The sequence below is a fragment of the Crotalus tigris genome, unplaced genomic scaffold (genome assembly GCF_016545835.1).
Source record: "Crotalus tigris isolate CLP2741 ecotype Arizona unplaced genomic scaffold, ASM1654583v1 scf7180000019563.1149672, whole genome shotgun sequence".
Lineage (NCBI taxonomy): Eukaryota > Metazoa > Chordata > Lepidosauria > Squamata > Viperidae > Crotalus > Crotalus tigris.
This window is the reverse complement of record NW_024097595.1, coordinates 483,061-502,309: the sequence shown is the minus strand read 5'-3', so window position 1 is coordinate 502,309 and position 19,249 is coordinate 483,061. Positions and strand designations below refer to the sequence as shown.

The window sequence follows — 19,249 nt, the reverse complement described above, 5'->3', positions numbered from 1 at the left end:
GGATGTTTTCTGGAGCTCCTTCAGCTAGCGGGAAAGGACTTGTTCACTTCAAGATTTGAGGAAAAGTTACGAAGGCAGCATTGAATTGGCTGAAAGAAGAGTCACCTTAAGGCAGACATGTCAAACACAAAGCCCAGGGGCCGGATGCGGCCCGCAAAGTGGTTTCATGTGGCCTGCGAAGCCATCCTGGAAACAATGAGGAAACGGCCCCCACTGCCTTGGCCCTGGCCCAGGCCGGCCGGGAGCCAATGTACAATTTTGTGGTAGCCATCTATGCTGAAACGCATTCAATCTTAGCTCCAGAAGGCTGTCTAGAAACAGTGAGGAGCCAGCCTCTGCTGTGTCAGTCCCGCCCCCTGGGTGCATGCTGGGGAGGTGTCACCCTTTGTGAGGAATGAAGAAATGGACCACGCCTTGGCGCTTGCCCCGATCCCAGCCCCTTCTGCCAGAGACCCTCAGATCTGTCCCACTCCTTCCCAGGCCCCCACAGGCACCCTTGACGCAAATGATGTAGAGCTGGCCATGCCCATCCAGTAGGCCACACCCACTCCATCCACGCCCACCCAGTAGGCCGCACCCACCCTGGCCACACCCACCTGGCTCCCTGAGGGCAACCTCAATGAAATTGAGTTTGACACCCCTGCATTAAGGTGCAAGGAGAGTTTGGATGCCAAGTAAAAGCCAAGTAAGAGAACAGCTCTATATTTTGCCTGAATAATTATAATTATATATAATCTCATTATGCCTATATAATTATTATTAGACACCAAACTTTCTCATCTGAAGGAAACCAAATGCTCCTTTGATATGTTGACCGTATCTCACTGATCACTTAAGACTGTTAATGCTCCATGTGTGACAGAGTATTACTGTCACTGTTACTCTTTAGCAGGAATGTCAAATGTCCATACAATTTTATTTATTTTTATTAATTTTATATACCATCCATCTCACTGTCAAGCTACTCTTTAGAGTTAGAGTTGTCTTTGTAATGTCAAAAAGAATGAAAGGCTAGAACAGGAATCTTCAAACTTGGCCCTTTTATGACTTGTGGACTTCAACTCCCAGAATTCCTCAGCCAGCGTGCCCTTGGTGCCCTCTGAACTTGGTTGTTTTGTTGCAGAGGTTTCATTTTTCCAAACTAGATAGCATTGACAGTGCTCTTATTAATTTGCTTCCTTATTTCCCATGGGTTTTCCTCCAAATCTATTTTTTGTATTTTTGCCCTTTTTATTTCATGCAAAGATTTTATTTATTTTTATATAATTGCCCACCTTGGGTGGCAATTAAAGGAACAAATACCAGATAATCAAAATAATTAAGAACAAAATGTTGTGTATAGGTTTAATATTAATATATTATTATATATTAATATATTAATTTATTAGTGTGTTCAACATGTAACCTATTATTTAAAATAATAGTTTTAAAATAGTCAAAAGAATAACATTCCTTACCTACCTTTTTCTATTGAGAGTTGTTACTAAACAGTTATTAAAACAGTTTTTCTCAATCATCAATGTTATGTTTTTCTTAAAACTGTAAAGTCGCAAAGATTGTGTTTCAGTTTCATATTTTTTCTTAGTCTACTCATGGGGTCAAACCTGTTCTTAGCATAATGCCCTGCACATTTTTGTATCCCTGGGAAGCCTTAACAATTTTGCTCCCTTCCTTATTGCTCATTGGTTCCTCTAAAATTTAAAAAAACAACAATCCAGGGAAATGAAGTCAATCTCATTTGGAGCTGAGAAGATATTCAAAGACAAATTTGCATATGCTTTCGCCAGTAGGTGGCACTAACAACATAGACGTCATCATTTAGTCTACATGAGAAAAAAAGTGATAGGGTTCTCAGCTCTGGTATAGCTCGCCGTGATCGTATAGTGGTTAGTACTCTGCGTTGTGGCCGCAGCAACCTCGGTTCGAATCCGAGTCACGGCAGATGGTGACGAGGAGTGAGGAGCAAGTTTTTAATCCTACTTTGTTAGTTTAAGAGTTTCCTAATTTTAAAAAGTTATTAAAAAAGAAAGTTACAGAAATTGTTTCAGAGAATGTGGAGAAGGGTGAGACATGAATATTTGTAACTATCTCTGGTTACAAAATAGCAACAGTTCTGCAAATATTCAGTCAAATTGTTTATTATTCACGTGTAAAATAATTGCTGATTTCAAAAAATTTACTTTTACCGGGTGCATTATGGTCTACTTCTAATATGCCTATTAACTCCCAAGTGTTTCTGAAGAGATCAACGGAGCACGTGGGTTTTGAAATACACAAAATAAACCTTTTGAATTTCGTCGGTTTTTGCTTTAACCGCTTTGAGATAGTTGTAGGCTATTTTGTAACCAGAGATAGTAACTTTTAAGTGCGCAGGAAGGGGATGGTATGACTCACCCTTCTCCGAACCCCGTTCTCTGAAATACTTTTTGTATCTTTCTTTTTTAATAACTTTTTAAAATTAGGAAACTCTTAAACAAGCTATGGAAAGGCACATATGTGTTGCAGACAACATCTGTGTGTGTGTGTGTGTGTGTGTGGGTGAGAGAGAGAGAGAGAGAGAGAGAGAGAGAGAAAGACTTGCAAATTTAGAGGTGAAATTATTTGCTCCAGAAGATAGTTTAGAAAAACAAAGGCAGGAAAAATAAAATGTCTTATTTTTTTAAAAAAAAAAGAAAAATAAAAGCTCTCCTTCTGGTTCCTTTTGCCGTGACTCGGATTCGAACCGAGGTTGCTGCGGCCACAACGCAGAGTACTAACCACTATACGATCACGGCAAGCTATTGGAGAAACTGCTTGCATGTGTTTGATTTGCACCCCCTCTCTAGCAGAGCTGTGAGACTACTGCCCTCTAGCGTCAACCAATATGACTGAAACATCATCCCAATTGTTCACTTGTTTTTATTTTATTTCATTTTTTATTACTTTCATTACTTTTATCTTACTATAAGGATTTTTTGACACATATTGACACATATTACAGTGCACACGAATATAACTTTGTTATTATTATTTTTTAATAAAATGCATTACATTATAATTCTATATGATTTTCATTTGCTCTTTCAGAGGGAGATTGGGAATAGGGCTTTAAAATATGAATTCCATAACATCAGACATCTACAAATGGATTTTTTAAAAAAAACAGGGCGTGCATAGTGCAAATAAAAATAATTAAAGGAAGAACAGGGACGCTCCTTTAGGTCTTGGAGATATTAAGAAAGGTTCCATTTCAATAGTTCAGGAAGGTTTCAAAGGACAAGGTTCTGAGTTTTTAAATCTGGTGAGGCAAGTTTGCTAGTAAATTTACATTTAGAAAGAAATGTAAGTCTAGAAAGTTAAATACAAAAAAAAAGTTCAATTCAAGTCATGATCACATCAAGTGTGCTTATCTATGTAATAATATTCTTCCCTGACCAAATCAGAGAATGCCTGGACAAGTCCCTGCAGTTTTCTTGGCAAGGTGTTTCAAAGGCGTTTTTTGCCATTGCCTCCTCCCCAGGGCTGTGAGAAAGTGACTGGCCCAAGGCCACCCAACTGGCTTTGTGCCTAAGATGGGACAAGAACTCACTGTCTCCCAATTACCAGCCTGGTGCAATTTCTAGCCTCCAGCCCAGTGGTTCTCAACCTTTCTAATTCCGCGACCCCACAACCGGCCATAAGTCGAGGACTACCTGTATTTCCCTGCCTGGGAGCGCCACGCATGCATGGTGCCACCCCCTGCGCCGGTCGAGGCATAGCTGGCAAGGGGCAGCGATGGTGCAGGGCGACCACCAGCTGGGCCACCAGCTGGCCAAGCCCAGGGAGGTAAAGCACCAGCCGGGCCCCATGCACGCCAGCAACCCTCCCTGCACTCGCCGGCCTCTCACCTCCCACCCCTGGCCCTCTTTTACTTACTTTTAGTAGTTCCTCAGCAGGGAAGGAAGCTTTTCTTGCAGCACCGTTTGCAGACTGAGGCTTTTGGCGGTCTCAGCAGGGCAGAGACAGCCTGGACAATTCCTATTGGCTTTTGAAAGCCAATAGAATTAGACTCTATTCAAGAGAGTCTATTCTATTGGCTTTCGAACACCAATAGAATAGAGTCTCTTGAATAGAGTCTATTCTATTGGCTTTCAAAAGCCAATAGAATAAGAGGGAGTAGCACAGCTAAAGAAAAGGGGAAAAATGGGGGAAAAAATGGCAGACAGCCTTGTTTGGCGACCCCCGTGAAATGGTCGTTCGACCCCAAATGGGGTCGCGACCCATAGGTTGAGAACCGCTGCTCCAGCCTAAATATAATTTATTATATCATTGTTGTATTATATACATTGTATTATATATTATAGAAGAACTGATGGCAGGTGAACCAAGGCAGTCATAAAATGGATCCCACTTGACTAAAAAGCGTCCACAAAAGAGATCTAAAACAAGATGGACTGATGACATCAGCAAGTATTGTGGGCCCAATTGGCAAAAGAAAACTCGGGACCTTCATCTTGCAGTGGACAGACAATGGCTAGAATGGTGATGATGATGATGACGACACACACACACACACACACATACACACACACAAACAGAGGGAGCAAATCCAGACTCTGGGTGTCAGATTCAGCTGCAGATTTAATATCTGGAACATGGTCACTTATGGAGACTTATCACCTTAGCATCGTTTTATTCTTCATGTCAAGGAGACTGGGAAGCACTGATAAAACATTTCAGAACTTTTCTCCCTACATCTCCTTTTACACTCACTTCTAAAATTGGTAAGGCAAAGGAGATGTTCTCCTTTCATGTTCTCCATACTAGAGAGGATCAAATCAACTGGGCCAACTGGATTAGCAGCCTCGTCATACAATTATTCGGGAACTACAGGAAAACCTAAAAGATTCAGAGAGCTTTATTTCTGAGGATCTGTTCATGGCTAGGAAAAAAGGGGGAAAAAAGGAATAAGTGGAGAACGGAAATAGAAACCACAGGCAGGCTAAGTCACCATGTTTTTCAACAAAAAGAAAGGGAAGCTGAAAATAATGTTTTGATTTCAATCAAGAAAATACTGACAAGTAGATAAAGAGGGGAAAGAGGGCAGAAGAGTTTAAAGGGCTATCAAAAACCACAGCCGAGAAAATAAAGAATAAGTGGAATGCAGAAAGAAAGGATGCCAGGTAGAAAATATCAGAAAAGGATCAGAAAAGGAAAGTGATCCTGAAGGAAAACATAAGCAAAGGGAAGGAAGGGCAAAGAATATAATTTCCTGCATTTTTTCAGCAAACCAAGGATCATCATCTGTCTGTATTCAGGTTGCCAGAAACTGTAATGTGTGGGGAAAAGGTTGACGTTTAAGGGGCTTAATGTCATAATCGGTACAAAATACACATAGTCCTCAATTTACAACCATTTGTTTAGTGACCAAAGTTATAACAGCACTGACAAAAAGTGACTTATGACTATCTTATACACTCATGATCATTGCAGTGCCGCATGGTCACGTGATCAGAATTAGGACACTTGGCATAACTAGGCCTGTATTTATGAGGGTTGCAGAGTCCCAGGGTCACATGTGACCTTCTAACAAGCCAAGGCAGTGGGAGGAAGCCAGGTTCACTTAACAATCGTGACAAGCTGCAGTAATTCACTTAACAACGATGACAAGAAAGGCTGTGAAATGGGCAAAATTCATTTAACAAGTGTCTCGCTTAGTAATGGAAATTTTGGCCTCAATTGGGGTTATTAGTCAAGGACTATCTGTATATCCCAGGGGTAGGCAACCTTGGCTCTTTTATGACTCGTGGACTTCAACTCCCAGAATTCCTGAGCCAGCCATGCTGAAGGGAAAGGGAGAGGTTTCTAAGCTGAGCCATGCTGGCTCAGGAATTCTGGGAGTTGAAGTCCACGAGTCATAAAAGAGCCAAGGTTGCCTACCCCTGGAATTTCCTTATACGCATATGCCCACGGTGAGTAGCAAAATGCTTCATGAATGCCACTGCTTACCTAAAATTCAGATTCCTGTGTTCTGCCTTTGGGTGAATTTATAGACCCGTGAGATGTTGTATTTATTTATTTATTTTGGCAGAAATCAAAGTCAAATCCATGACTTTCATTTTTCAAATCCAGCTCAAAACTGACTGCTAACATGCCAGCTTTGTTTATTCTTTCCTTAGATGCAGCAACTATAGTGGTGTACCCTTTTGAATGTTCAATATTTATGCATAAATATGATAAAAACATGATCTGTTCTCCACACACATCCTAAGAAAATAAAGACAGCCCCACTTAAGCTTTGGATCATTTTCTTCAATAAATAAATGAACAAGTATAATGTGTTTGGCTTATTTGCTTAATTGGGCTCTCTTCATTTAGTTTTAGGACCTGAGTGGAGAATAGATCATGGTTAGTTTGTATTTATGCAGAATTGCTGAAAATTTAAAAGGGCTCACAAACTTTTAAGCATCCATCCATCCATCTGCTAGACTGCAACAGTTTAAAAACTTTTGGTAACATGCAAAACATCAGTACAATATAATAAACACATGGAGAAAATATGTAATCAAAACATCCACAGTAATAATAATAATAGTAGTTCAGAATAAAAGTCCATTCTAAAGACAACTGCAACTGACATAAAATCATCATAATAGCCTCCACCCATTAAACTACAAAAGGTGTCTGGAATAGTTCCATTTTTAACATATCCTTAAATCCATCAATCTATGGACAAGTCTAATCTCTCTGAGGAGACTGTTTGGGGCACAAGACCCAAGGAGTACAGTCTCCATTTATAAAGCAATTAGGAATGAGCACTACCAGGATTAACATGACTGTCATCATGTTTATGGGAAAGGGAAAAGTGTCTTTTCATAGGCCCAAAAGTAGCTGGCCTAAACTTGCCATTATCCATTTTAGCAGTTCCTTTACACAACAATAAACTCACAACTTGGGAGCTCTCTGAGAGATCACTCAGAGTAGTCTTTTCCAAATCTCAATATAGGTAGTCCTCTATTTAAGACTACAACTGAGGCAAACATTTCCGTTGATAAGCAAATTTTGCCTTATTTTATTACCTTTCTTTTGCCACAATTGTTAAGCATCTTGTCTGCTAGTATTCTAATTTCTTTTTGCATTTTATAAGTAACTGATCTGGTCAAATCTATATTTTCTCCAACATTGATTTTTTTTTTTTTGTATTTTACAATTTATATTGTCTTTTTTTAAAAAAAGGAAAGTTTGATTTTGTTGACCTCTTGTGAGATTGAGAAAAAAAAGCTGGAACCTCTAAAATGTATGCATGTGTGCTACCTGATCAAAGTATTATAGTATTGAAAATATTTCTACTTTTTCTTTGCATTTTGATATTTTAACCACCAACAGGCAATATAATGTGTGAGAACTATACAGTATCTCTTTCATACATTAGGCTTCTAGAAAGCTGTCAGGTGGGCCACTCCCTGGAACATAGATTATAGCAGCAGGAATTAAGTAGTCATTACTTCACAATAGGCTAGAGCAGGGCTTTTCATAAAAGCCATGGTACATTGGCACCTGGCAGGTGGTACGCAGCCCTGCCCAGCCCAGCCAAGTGTAGCAAGGGAAGGAACAAGCCAAAGTGGTGCAGTGCAGGACTTGCCATGAGAGAGTCCTCAGGAGCTGCAGGTGGCTGGGGCGAGGCAAAGAGCCCAGGATTGGCACTTCTGGCTCACCCGAAAGAGAAAGGAAGAGGAGGGGGGCAGAGGCAGGATAGGCTATAAAAGGAGGCAGTTTGAGTGGGAGAGGGAGAAAAAAAAGACACAGCCTTGGGAAGATGAGTCAGCTGGAGCTGCACCAAAGGGAAAAGAAGGAGGAGGGGGGGAAAGAGGAGAGGAGACCAAAAAGGCTGGCCAGGAGCCAATCTACAACTTCTGTGGCAGCCTCCATGCCGGGCATGTACATAGGTGGCAGTAACAAACAGGCAAGAAACGCAGCAAGGGAGGAGTCGCCCTCCACGAGGAATGAAGAAAGGCAGCATTGACTGGAGGTGAGACACAGATGAAGAAAGGAGATGGCAATGAGAAAGAGGGAGGTAGAAAGCAGAAGGGAGAGAGGGAAATGGAAAGGAAGGAAGTATTGGAAGAAAAAGCTGGGGGCTTGCTTTCCAGCCGGGAGGCTGTACCTTTAAGAGAAAAGAAAAAAAAAATGAAGCGCCGCCATTTGAAATAGGTGAGAGGAAATCAGCTGCTCCGGCAGCTCAAGAGGATATTGGCAGAAGCGAAGTGCCATTTCAGCAGTTCAGTTCTGGAACAGCTGAACAACAAACCGGGAGAATGGAAGGATTCTTGTGATTTTGTGACTTTGAATTGGCTGATGTCTGATGTCCTGTGTTGGATTTTGGGTTCTAATTCTATTGCTCTGCTATTGTTAGCTGTACGTTTTGCTGCAAGGGATTTTGAAATATTTTTGTCCTGAATGGATTTTGCCTGTAGCATTCGTTTACTTATGAATGGAGCCATTTGGGGAGGCTGCCTTAGCCAGCAGCCAGTACTTGCTACATTTTTTCCCCTTAAGTACGGCTGCCTGCTCCTTAACTTTCTAGCCAGCAGCTAATTCTTAAAGGGTAATGCCCCTTTTTAAGCTAGTTCCTCAACGGCTTGTCTTTTCTGTCTCTGGAGGTTTTTCCTTGTTTGATAAATATACGGAAGAGGGAAAATATGGGGGGAGGTGTCAAATTCTTCCTTCAGAAGGAAGGAGATGGGAATGAGAAAGAGGGAGGCAGGGAATGAGGAAGGGAGGGAAACAGGAAGGAAGAGAGGAGGGAGAGAGATTGGAATGAAAGGGAGGGAGGATCTGAAGGAAGTCCCGCCTTAGCACTTGGCCACCAGCAGCCCTGCCATTGACTTTGCTTGTCAAAAGGTTGCAAAAGGGGATCAACATGACCCTTGGACATGTGACCATCATAAATATGAATCAGTCACCAAGCATCCAAATATAAATCACATGACCCTGGGGATGTTGCAATGGTCGTAAGTGTGAAAAATGGTCATAAGTCAATTCAGTGCCATTGTAACTTTGAACAATCACTAAGCCAATTGTTGTAAGTCGAGGATTACCTGTACTTTATCACTTTTTTCCTTTCCTTTTCTTTTCTTTTGTCATCACATTTTTGACACCTTGCTAGTTGGCACTCGAATATTGCCATATCCTAAAAGGGGTAGTACAATCGGTGAAAAGGTTGAAAAGACCTGGGACAGAGGACCTGCATGTGAAGACTCAGAGGACTTTAGAGAGAAGAGGATTGATTCCAGTTTTCCAGCTACATGGGCTTAGCCTTCTGCTATGTTATGCTGGTTGTGAACTGTGACATTTACTAGCCCTACATACCAAAATAGAAAAAGCTATCCTCAAGCTAATCCTGATGGGAGATGTTACCGTTTTCAAGATAGCATTGTGAACTTACCCTAAAGAGGGCAATGACATTTGAAAAGAATGATCATACCATCAGTGTAAAACATTTTTACACTAATCAGACTAATTTCATTTCCTCTTTTTAATAAGAATTTTTAAAATATAGCATGCAGATACTATAAATTAGTGGGCTGGGTAAAAGTGGTCTTTCTTTGGGTAATGACATATGAACCCATTACCCAATCACAACAGGGATATTTAAATCAGTTTTTTTTCCCTAATAAACAGTAAAAAGGAGTTTCTGATAAGCTGTTTGGGATAATGAAGGAAAAAGTTGGGGAAGCACTGCTATAAATGATGGCTGTTTTCATTAGCACTTAAATAGTTCTCCTTTTTAACAGTGAAAATTGAAAAGGTGATAAAACTTGAGAATATATTATGTGATACATTATGCGATAAATCTGAGAGTATATTATGTGAATATAATTCAAAGAGCAAGCTGTATAAATAACGCAGTTCTCTCATTTTATATCATACCCAAATTAGCTGCATCTCAAATATACCGTATATGCCAGCCTACAAGGCGACCCGACGTATAAGACGACCCCCGTCTTTATCGCCGGGCCGCATTCCTAGAACGTTGTCTTATACACTGGAAACTACCAGTATTTCCGGCGTATAAAACGACTCGGCGTATAAGACGACCCCCGTCTTTGGCGCCAATTTCAGCGCTCACGGAAGTCGCCTTATATGCCGGCATTTACGGTACATGAACTGGAAAGCCTCGACACCTGATTTTGGTTTCTTTGTCTCCTGATTTTTGGGGAGGTGCTCAGCAAGCTGCAAAAAGTCTCTTTCTGCTATTTAAATGAAACTGGGAGTAAAGATTTGAATGCCAATTTTTATTCTGCTCGTTTTTTTGTACATCCATTTTCTCAGTATTAAAAAATAAATAGCATGATTTCTTCACAAGGGTGGAAGTTGTCAGTGGAAAAATAAATCAGCTCAAAACTGGATTAGAGATGGCACATCCTTCAACAACAGGCATGTAGGATTAAAGCAGACAGCCATTCTACTCTGGCTGGAAATCTTGTACTTTATACATAGATCTGATTCATATCACGGTTGGCCAAAATCACAGGCATCTGTTTCAAATTAAAAACAGTTAAGCCATCTTAAGTTAATCATACCTTGAAGAAACATTGTAGAATAAGTGAATCAAATGAGCTTGGGTTTTGTTTGGCCTTATACATTTTTCTTTGGAAACTTAAAACTCACATTTGAACAACGCTGAGGGTTCTTTTTTCACTATATCTGAATAAAAATTATGAGTGCATTTCATAAGACAGGAGAAGATTGAACTCAGGTTATTAGATCTGGTTTGAAGAGTTCAAGATAATATTAGGATGTTTCATGGCTAGGCCAAATGAAGAGGTTTGGTTTTAGCATTTTTATGACGGGGTCCTTCAACGGTTAAAGACGCTGAGCTTTAAGTGGACAGCTGAAAGCATGGGTTTGAAGTCATGCACCCCACGCTATGGGGTGAGCTCCCGTTCCTTGCCCCAGCTCCTGCCCACCTAACAGTTTGAAAGCATGCAAATGCAAGTAGATCAATAGGTACCACTTTCATGGGAAGATAGCAGTGTTCCATGCACCTTTGCCGTATAGCCACCTTGGCCACAGAACCATGGAAATTGTCTTTGGACAATTCTGGATCCCTCAGGCAAAAAACAGAGAGGAGCACCGTGCCTTATAATTAAGGTGACCATCTTTTTTTACAATGAAAAGGAGGACACAAATAAATTGAAGAAAAAAATATTGTAAATAAAAGAAACATTTTATTCATTGCAACAATAATACAGAATACACTATAATATGATAAATGCATAATAAAAACATTTGTTACAATAACATTTTATATTGTAATTATGCTTACATGCCGCGCCCCCGCCCGTAGCTGCTCCACCAATATTGCTGTTCCGCCATGTAGAGTGGGCCCCGTAGCTCCCAAAGCACCAGCTGCGCCGGCTCCGGTCCCGAGGGGCAGCCTGCCGTCAACACACCCCACCTGCAGCCGCCCTGCCAGCACCACTGCCCACCATGCGCAGCCCTGTGTAGAGCGGCTCTCACAGCACAGGGGACAGCTGGCCACCATCGCCCCTCACACCCCCGCCTGCAGCAGCCCTGCCGTCCCTGCCTCTTGTGCCCACAGCCATTATTGTCCTAGCAGGGCTGAAGATCAAGAGAAAGTTACTGTGGCATCGCCGCTCCAGTCTCCTCCAGGTATCTTCGGGACTAACTAGGAGATGGTGTAGTTGGGTAGCAGGGAGGGATGCAAAATTCCTGCTAATTTGCCTTTGCTGCAGACAACTTACATATGCAAAATTTGCCGGCCGGGTGTTTTGGTGCGCTCAGCAGCAATTCCTATTGGCTTTCAAAAGCCAATAGAGGGAGTAGCACAGCTCATGCAAAAGTTGAAAAGAAAACCATCAGAAAAAGGTGCAGAACGCCATTCTGAGTGTTCTATGAGAAAAAAAAAGCCCTGCTGATTAGTCTTCAAATATCGAAAAGGAGGACATGTAGGAGGACGGTTGGTCACCTTATATAATTGGACATGACGGACAGGGAAACCTTTCCCTTTACACTTCAGATGACCAATTTTGACATGGCTAGTTTTCTGACAATTATATTTCACAACACTGTGTTAATGCTCATGTGCACAAATAGCAGATCCAAAATATGTGTTTCAATCCCAATAAAAGAGTACTGGGAATCATAGACCCACAAGCTTTCCTCTGCTGTTTTAACTGAGCGTGCACAGGCTGTACTATGAACACAATTGCTGGGACAAGGTCCGTTTTCATATGAAGAGAGAAAATATCAAATAAATAACTGACACGTTATTTTATTTTATTAAATAAAAACAAGCAGCATCACTACTGATTCTGCTCCAAATATCCAATGGCCACACTACATCGTTGGAGTTGCAGCACAGTTCTAGTTTACATTGTTACTGCTTATTCTGCCTCTTTCTAAGGTCATATTCCCATGATCTTCCCTGTAGTGATTATAGCATTTCACTTATTGACCTAAAGATCATTAAGGTCTTGTCTACTTCAGATAAGAAGCAACAATAACAAAAACCGTCTTAGAAGTTATTCCTATTTGCATGAAAACTAGAACCAGATGATAAATTAGATTAGCATTCTACTCGTTACCAAGTCTGAAAGCTACAGCAATTTATGGAATATTTATTAAATATGACAACAGAAGGAGAATCACTAAAAGTTCTAACTAAACTATGTCATCAAATCTGGAGAACTGACATAGTGGCCATCTGTCTGGAAAAAACTTTATTTATATATCAGTACCCAAGAAAGAGGAACTCATAGATTGTGCAAACTATACCCCAATATTCTGAATTTCACATGCTGGTAAAATAAATAATGCTTAGGATCATCCCACAGAAATTAGATCCCTACAAGAAAGGGAAATACCAGATGCTCAGGCTGATTTTAAAAAGAAAAAAAAAAGGGAGTATTGTTGATATACTGTGGAGAATTAAGACAAGCCAAGGAATGCCAAAAAGAGGTCAACATTGGCTATAGGAAAGTCTTAAATTGTAGTGACCATGTCAAGTTATGGAACATCCATAAACTGATGTCAATCCCAGAATATCTCATTGTCTTCATGCAAAATCTAAACAGAGAATTGGAAGTCAGAGATCCCATTATAATGAGAATATGAGAATAACTTTGGAAGGAGGGGGTGGGTTGGGAAGAGATGTTGCCTAAGGAACAACCAGACAGAAGGAGAAGAAGCACAAATCTGAGTAATAGGCAGAAAAAGAAAATTAAACAAGGATCCACCCTAACATATCAGGTGATTAAAAAGAGACAGTGGGAGATTTGTATTTTCAGACTGTGTTTCCTATCTGGTCTATTTTGGAGACTGACACACAAAGAATATGGCTAAAACAGTCTGGCTCCAGGTTGACAATGGCCTAAGGCAATACTCTATACTCTCTCCATACTGATTCAATCTGTATGCTTCATATAAAATGAAGGAAGCTAGACTGGGAAAAGATGAACATGATTTTAAATTGGAAGAAGAAATATCAATAATGCGCATTGCGCCAGTAACACTAATCAGATATCTGAAAATGCAAATGATCCAGGCATGAAATTCAAGGAGCACTGTGCAAAAAAAAAAAAGAAGATTAAATATAAAGAAAACCAACCTAAGGACAACAGATATAGGAACCAGATTGGAAATGTAATGAAGATATTGAACAGATAGGTAACTTCTGCCTTTTAGGATCAATAATCAACTCTAGAGAAACCAACAGTCAAAAAAATACACCATTGAGCAGCACTTGATAGACGAGCAATGAAGACCTTAGAAAAGATGTAGTGATATGTCTATGCCTACAAAAATCAGAACTGTGCAGGTAATTATTTTCCTTGGGACACTGTTATGGATATGAACACCAGACTCGTGGTTCTATGTTCTGAGACAAACTTTTGTATCTGGGAAAGAGTTTTGTTTCAAGCTGGGAACAAATCAAATCCAAATGATGAGTATTCCATCAGAATATTCTAAGTTGATTGCATTCTGACAGAATAAAACTTGACCCAATGATAGGAAACTGTAGGATTTCCCTATGTGTTTCTTATTATTTTATTTATTTTTTATTTTTAAAATTTATAAGCCGCCCCACTCCCGAAGGACTCTGGGCGGCTAACAATAAAAAACACATAAAACATAACAACAATACAAAAACAATCATCCAGGGGTAAGGTTTTATAAACCCCAGGCCTGCCGGAAAAGCCAGGTCTTAAGTAGCTTACAGAAGACCAACAGGATGGGAGCGGTCCTAATCTCCGGGGGGAGCTGATTCCAAAGCGTGGGCGCCATCACAGAGAAGGCCCTCCTCCACGGCCCCGCCAAATGGCACTGCTTGGCTGACGGGGCCTGAAGGAGGCCCAGCCTGTGGGATCTAACCGGACGTAGGGAACTATGAGGTAGTAGGCGATCTCGCAAATAGCCTGGCCCTGAGCCATATAGGGCTTTAAAGGTAATGACCAACACCTTGAATTGGACCTGGAGACCAATAGGCAATCAGTGCAGCTCACGGAGAATAGGTGTAACGTGGGTGTATCGAGGAACACCCACTATCACTCGCGCGGCTGCATTCTGGACCAACTGTAGTCTCTGAATACTTTTCAAGGGTAGCCCCATGTACAGCGCGTTCCAGTAGTCCAAACGTGAGGTGACAAGGGCGTGAGTGACTGTAAGGAGAGCCTCCCGGTCCAGGTAGGGTCGCAACTGGTGCAACAGGCGAACTTGTGCAAAGGTCCTCCCAGCCACAGCCATTAATTGATGTTCCAAATTCAGCTGTGGATCAAGGAGGACACCCAAGTTGTGAACCTGCTCCGAAGGGGGTATATTTTCCCCCGCAAGAGTCAACACTGGACAGTCGACATGATCCTTGGGAGGCAACATCCAACATCTTGATTCCTCCCCCCCCTCGCCGCCAAAAAAAGTTCTACAAGAGTAAATGAAGTAGCTGCCCAAGTGGACTGCTGTCAGCTTGTCAACATGGAGAAAAAACAGGCAAACAGCTTATTTTGAACACATATTTGATGTTTTTTAACAAAATTAAAACATCAAATTGAAGCACACTGAACCAGAATAACCTTTCCCATTCCTTCAGTCCTCATTGAAGTAAACTCCTTGCAGATTCATCCAACACACAAAGGATGCAAAAGAGCTAATCATACTCACCTATGTTTCCCTTACTGCTTATTAAAGCAATTAGCATGCAGAGCAAATTTAAAAGCTACAGACACTATAAGGGTAGTTCTTGACTCACAACCACAATTAGGACCAGAATTTCTGTTGCTAAGCAGTGCAGTTGTTAAGTGAGTCACACTTGATTTTATGTCCTTTTTTGCCATAGTTAAGCAAATCACAGCAGTTAAGTGAACTATTCAGTCATTAAGCAAATCCAGCTTCCCCTCATTGATTTTGCTTTGTTGGAAGCGGGCTGGGGAGATTGCAAATGGTGATCATGTGATCCAGGATTCTGTGATCCAGGATTCTGCAATCATCCCAATGATGCCAGTTGTCAAGTGTCTGAATTTTAATTATATGACCTTAGGGTTCTTGTGATGGTCATAAGCAGGGGTCTTCAAACTTGGCCCTTTTATGACTTGTGGGTTTTAACTCCCAGAATTCCTCAGCCGGGCATGCCGGCTGAGGAATTCTGGGAGTTGAAGTCCACAAGTCATAAAAGGGCCAAGTTTGAAGACCCCTGGTCATAAGTGAAAGAATGGGTTGTAAGTCTTTTTTTTTTCCCCAGAGCTGTTGTAACTTTGAACAATCACTAAATGAATGTTTGTAAGTCAAGGACAAGCTATATATCCGAAAAGAACAAGAGAAGTACAAACTCTTTTCTTTTTTCTTTTCTTTTCTTAACAAGAGACCTTGCTAATGATAACACATTTGGAAGCCAAAACTGGAGAATATGCACCAAGGGCAACATTGATAGTATATCTCCATAATAGGAGTTTAACCAAATTTAAGCAGGATTGACTCTCTTACATGCAGCACATTACACACCAAGGCAAACTTAGACATTTGGAACAAGGTTTCTAGAAGAAAAGTTCTGAGACCAATTAAAAATAACAGCTGATAACAGTTAAATGGTAACTAGCAACAATCCTTAATGTTCATTATAAAAGTATAAATATATAAATTGTGGTTCGTGGTTGGGGATGCAAATGGAAGGGAAAGAGAAAAATACGTCATTTAAAAGTTTTCCCACAATACTTTTTATTTACACTTAGTAGTAAATTTATTTTTGTTCTTTTAGCTTTATATTTAATTATCTTAATAATTAAAAACTTTAAAAAAAATCTAAAGACATATGAGAATCATGGCATGGTGTACACTACCGCCACAAACCCCAGTACGAACAAACTGTCCAACAGAGCAGAAAACCTAAGAGGAATCATGCAGAAAGACTCAAGAGAATAAAATGTCATGGCCCTCATCCGAACCCAGTTTGAAGGAGGAAGAGTTGGAGCCAGGGCCATCTGACAGAGATGGCACATCTCCTTTGGCATGTTTGGAGAGGTCAGGGGCTGAGGGCAATGCTTCCCAGCCCCCCCCCCAGGCATTGGGGGAGGCGGAGAGCTGCCTGCCTTCACAGACACAGGGGAGGATCGGCTACTGCCAGGCAGTGGTGCTGATAGGCAGCAGATCCCCTCTGATGAGGAACAGCTGCCTTCTTCACTTGATCCAAAGGCATGGAGAGTAGAGAAGGGCTGCAAGGCTACTCGGGAGAAAGTTGCCCCAAGTCTCCTCATAAGGAACACCTGGAGTGGAAAGAGTTAAGGAGAAACCGTGGGGAGTTAGTCTTTGCCAGGAACAATTGCTTGTTTTAGCTTACACTCCTCCAGCTTTGATTTATGCCTTTTGCCTTGCCTTGCCTTGCCTTAGCCTTGCCTTGCCTTAGCCATAGCCTTAGCCTTGCCTTAGCCTTGCCTTAACCTTAGCCTTGCCTTAGCCTTGCCTTAGCCTTGCTCTTAGTCTTAGCCTTAGCCTTTGCTTTGCCTTGCCTTGCCTTGCCTTTGCCTTAGCCTTCACCTTTGCCTTCGTCTTCGCCTTCGCCTTCGCCTTCGCCTTCGCCTTAGGCTTGCTTTAGCCTTAGCCTTGCTTTAGCTTTGCCTTCACTTAGCCTCAGCCTAGCCTTAGCCTTGCCTTAGCCTTAGCCTTAGCCTTAGCCTTTGCTTTGCTTTACCTTTGCCTTAGCCTTAGCCTTAGCCTTAGCCTTAGCTTTGCCTTGCCTTAGCCTTGCCTTAACCTTAGCCTTAACCTTAGCCTTAGTCTTAGCCTTGCCTGAGCCTGAGCCTGAGCCTGAGCCTGAGCCTGAGCCTGAGCCTGAGCCTGAGCCTGAGCCTGAGCCTTAGTCTTGCCCTTAGCCTTGCCTTAGCCTTAGCCTTCGCCTTAGGCTTGCTTTAGCCTTAGCCTTGCCTTAGCTTTGCCTTGCCTTAGCCTTGCCTTGCCTTAGCCTTAGCCTTAGCCTTAGCCTCGCCTTAGCCTTAGCCTTAGCCTTCGCCTTCGCCTTCGTCTTAGCCTTGCCTTAGTCTTAGCCTTGCCTTAGCTTTGCCTTGCCTTAGCCTTAGCCTTGCCTTAGCCTTAGCCTTAGCCTTAGCCTTGCCTTGCCTTGCCTTGCCTTAGCCTTAGCCTTAGCCTTGCCTTAGCCTTAACCTTAGTCTTAGTCTTAGCCTTAGTCTTAGCCTTGCCTTCGCCTTGCCTTGCATTAGCCTTCGCCTTGCCTTGCATTAGCCTTCGCCTTGCCTTAGCCTTAGCCTTAGCCTTAGCCTTGCCTTAGCCTTAGCTTTAGCCTTAGCCTTGTCTTAGCCTTGCCTTAGCTTTGTCTTGCCTTAGCCTTGCCTTAACCTTGCCTTAGCCTTAGCCTTAGCCTTGCCTTGCATTAGCCTTGTCTTGCCTTGCCTTAGCCTTCGCCTTGCCTTAGCCTTAGCCTTAGCCTTAGCTTTAGCCTTGTCTTAGCCTTAGCCTTGCCTTAGCTTTGTCTTGCCTTAGCCTTGCCTTAGTCTTAGCCTTAGCCTTAGCTTCAGCCTTAGCCTTGCCTTAGCCTTAGCCTTGGCTTAGCTTTCCCTTGCATTAGCCTTGCCTTGCCTTAGCCTTAGCCTTAGCCTTGCCTTAACCTTAGCCTTAGCCTTAGCCTTAGCATTGCCTTAACCTTAGCCTTAGCCTTAGCCTTAGCCTTAGCTTTAGCCTTGCCCTTAGCCTTAGCCTTAGCCTTAGCTTTAGCCTTGCCCTTAGCCTTGCCCTTGCCTTAGCCTTAGCCTTAGCTTTAGCTTTAGCCTTCGCCTTCGCCTTAGCTTTACCCTTAGCCTTGCCTTAGCCTTAGCCTTAGCCTTAGCCTTGTCTTGCATTAGCCTTGCCTTGCCTTAGCCTTAGCCTTAGCCTTAGCCTTAGCCTTGCCTTAGCCTTAGCCTTAGCCTTAGCTTTAGCCTTAGCCTTGCCTTAGCCTTAGCCTTAATCTTAGCCTTAGCCATAGCCTTGCCTTAGCCTTGCCTTGCCTTAGCCTTGCCTTGCCTTAGCCTTAGCCTTGCCTTAGCCTTAGCCTTAGCCTTAGCCTTGCCTTAGCCTTAGCCTTAGCCTTAGCCTTGCCTGAGCCTTAGCCTTAGCCTTTGCCCTGCCTTACCTTTGCCTTTGCCTTAGCCTTTGCCTTAGCCTTAGCCTTGCCTTAGTTTTTCCTTGCCTTAGCCTTGCCTTGCCTTAGTCTTAGCCTTAGCCTTGCCTTGCCTTAGCCTTAGCCTTGCCTTAGCCTTGCCTTGCCTTAGCCTTTGCCTTGCCTTAGCCTTAGCTTTAGCCTTAGCCTTGCCTTGCATTAGCCTTGCCTTAGCCTTAGCCTTAGCCTTGCCTTAACCTTAGCCTTGCCTTAGCCTTGCCTTGCCTTGCCTTAGCCTTAGCCTTGCCTTGCATTAGCCTTGCCTTTTCTTAGCCTTAGCCTTGCCTTAGCCTTAGCCTTGCCTTAGCCTTGCCTTAGCCTTGCCTTGCCCTAGCCTTTGCCTTGCCTTAGCCTTAGCCTTAGCCTTAGCCTTTGCTTTAGCCTTAGCCTTGCCTTAGCCTTGCCTTGCCTTGCCTTAGCCTTGCCTTGCATTAGCCTTGCCTTTTCTTAGCCTTAGCCTTGCCTTAGCCTTGCCTTGCCTTAGCCTTAGCCTTAGCCTTAGCCTTTGCTTTGCCTTGCCTTAGCCTTAGCCTTGCCTTGCCTTGCCTTGCCTTGTCTTAGCCTTAGCCTTGCCTTAGCCTTAGCCTTAGCCTTAGCCTTTCCTTAGCCTTAGCCTTGCCTTGCCTTAGC

General features: G+C 42.3%; 1 protein-coding gene and 2 non-coding genes across 12 annotated transcripts in view; 2 read left to right on the top strand and 1 right to left on the bottom strand.

Moving 5' to 3' along the window:
• NFIB (nuclear factor I B) overlaps window positions 1-19,249 on the top strand; it is a 335,263-nt gene that overhangs the window by 33,355 nt on the left and 282,659 nt on the right. The window lies entirely within an intron of this gene.
• On the top strand, window positions 1,870-1,941 carry TRNAH-GUG. The gene has a single exon. It is a non-coding gene; the product is annotated as a tRNA-His (tRNA).
• On the bottom strand, window positions 2,703-2,774 carry TRNAH-GUG. Its single transcript has one exon. It is a non-coding gene; the product is annotated as a tRNA-His (tRNA).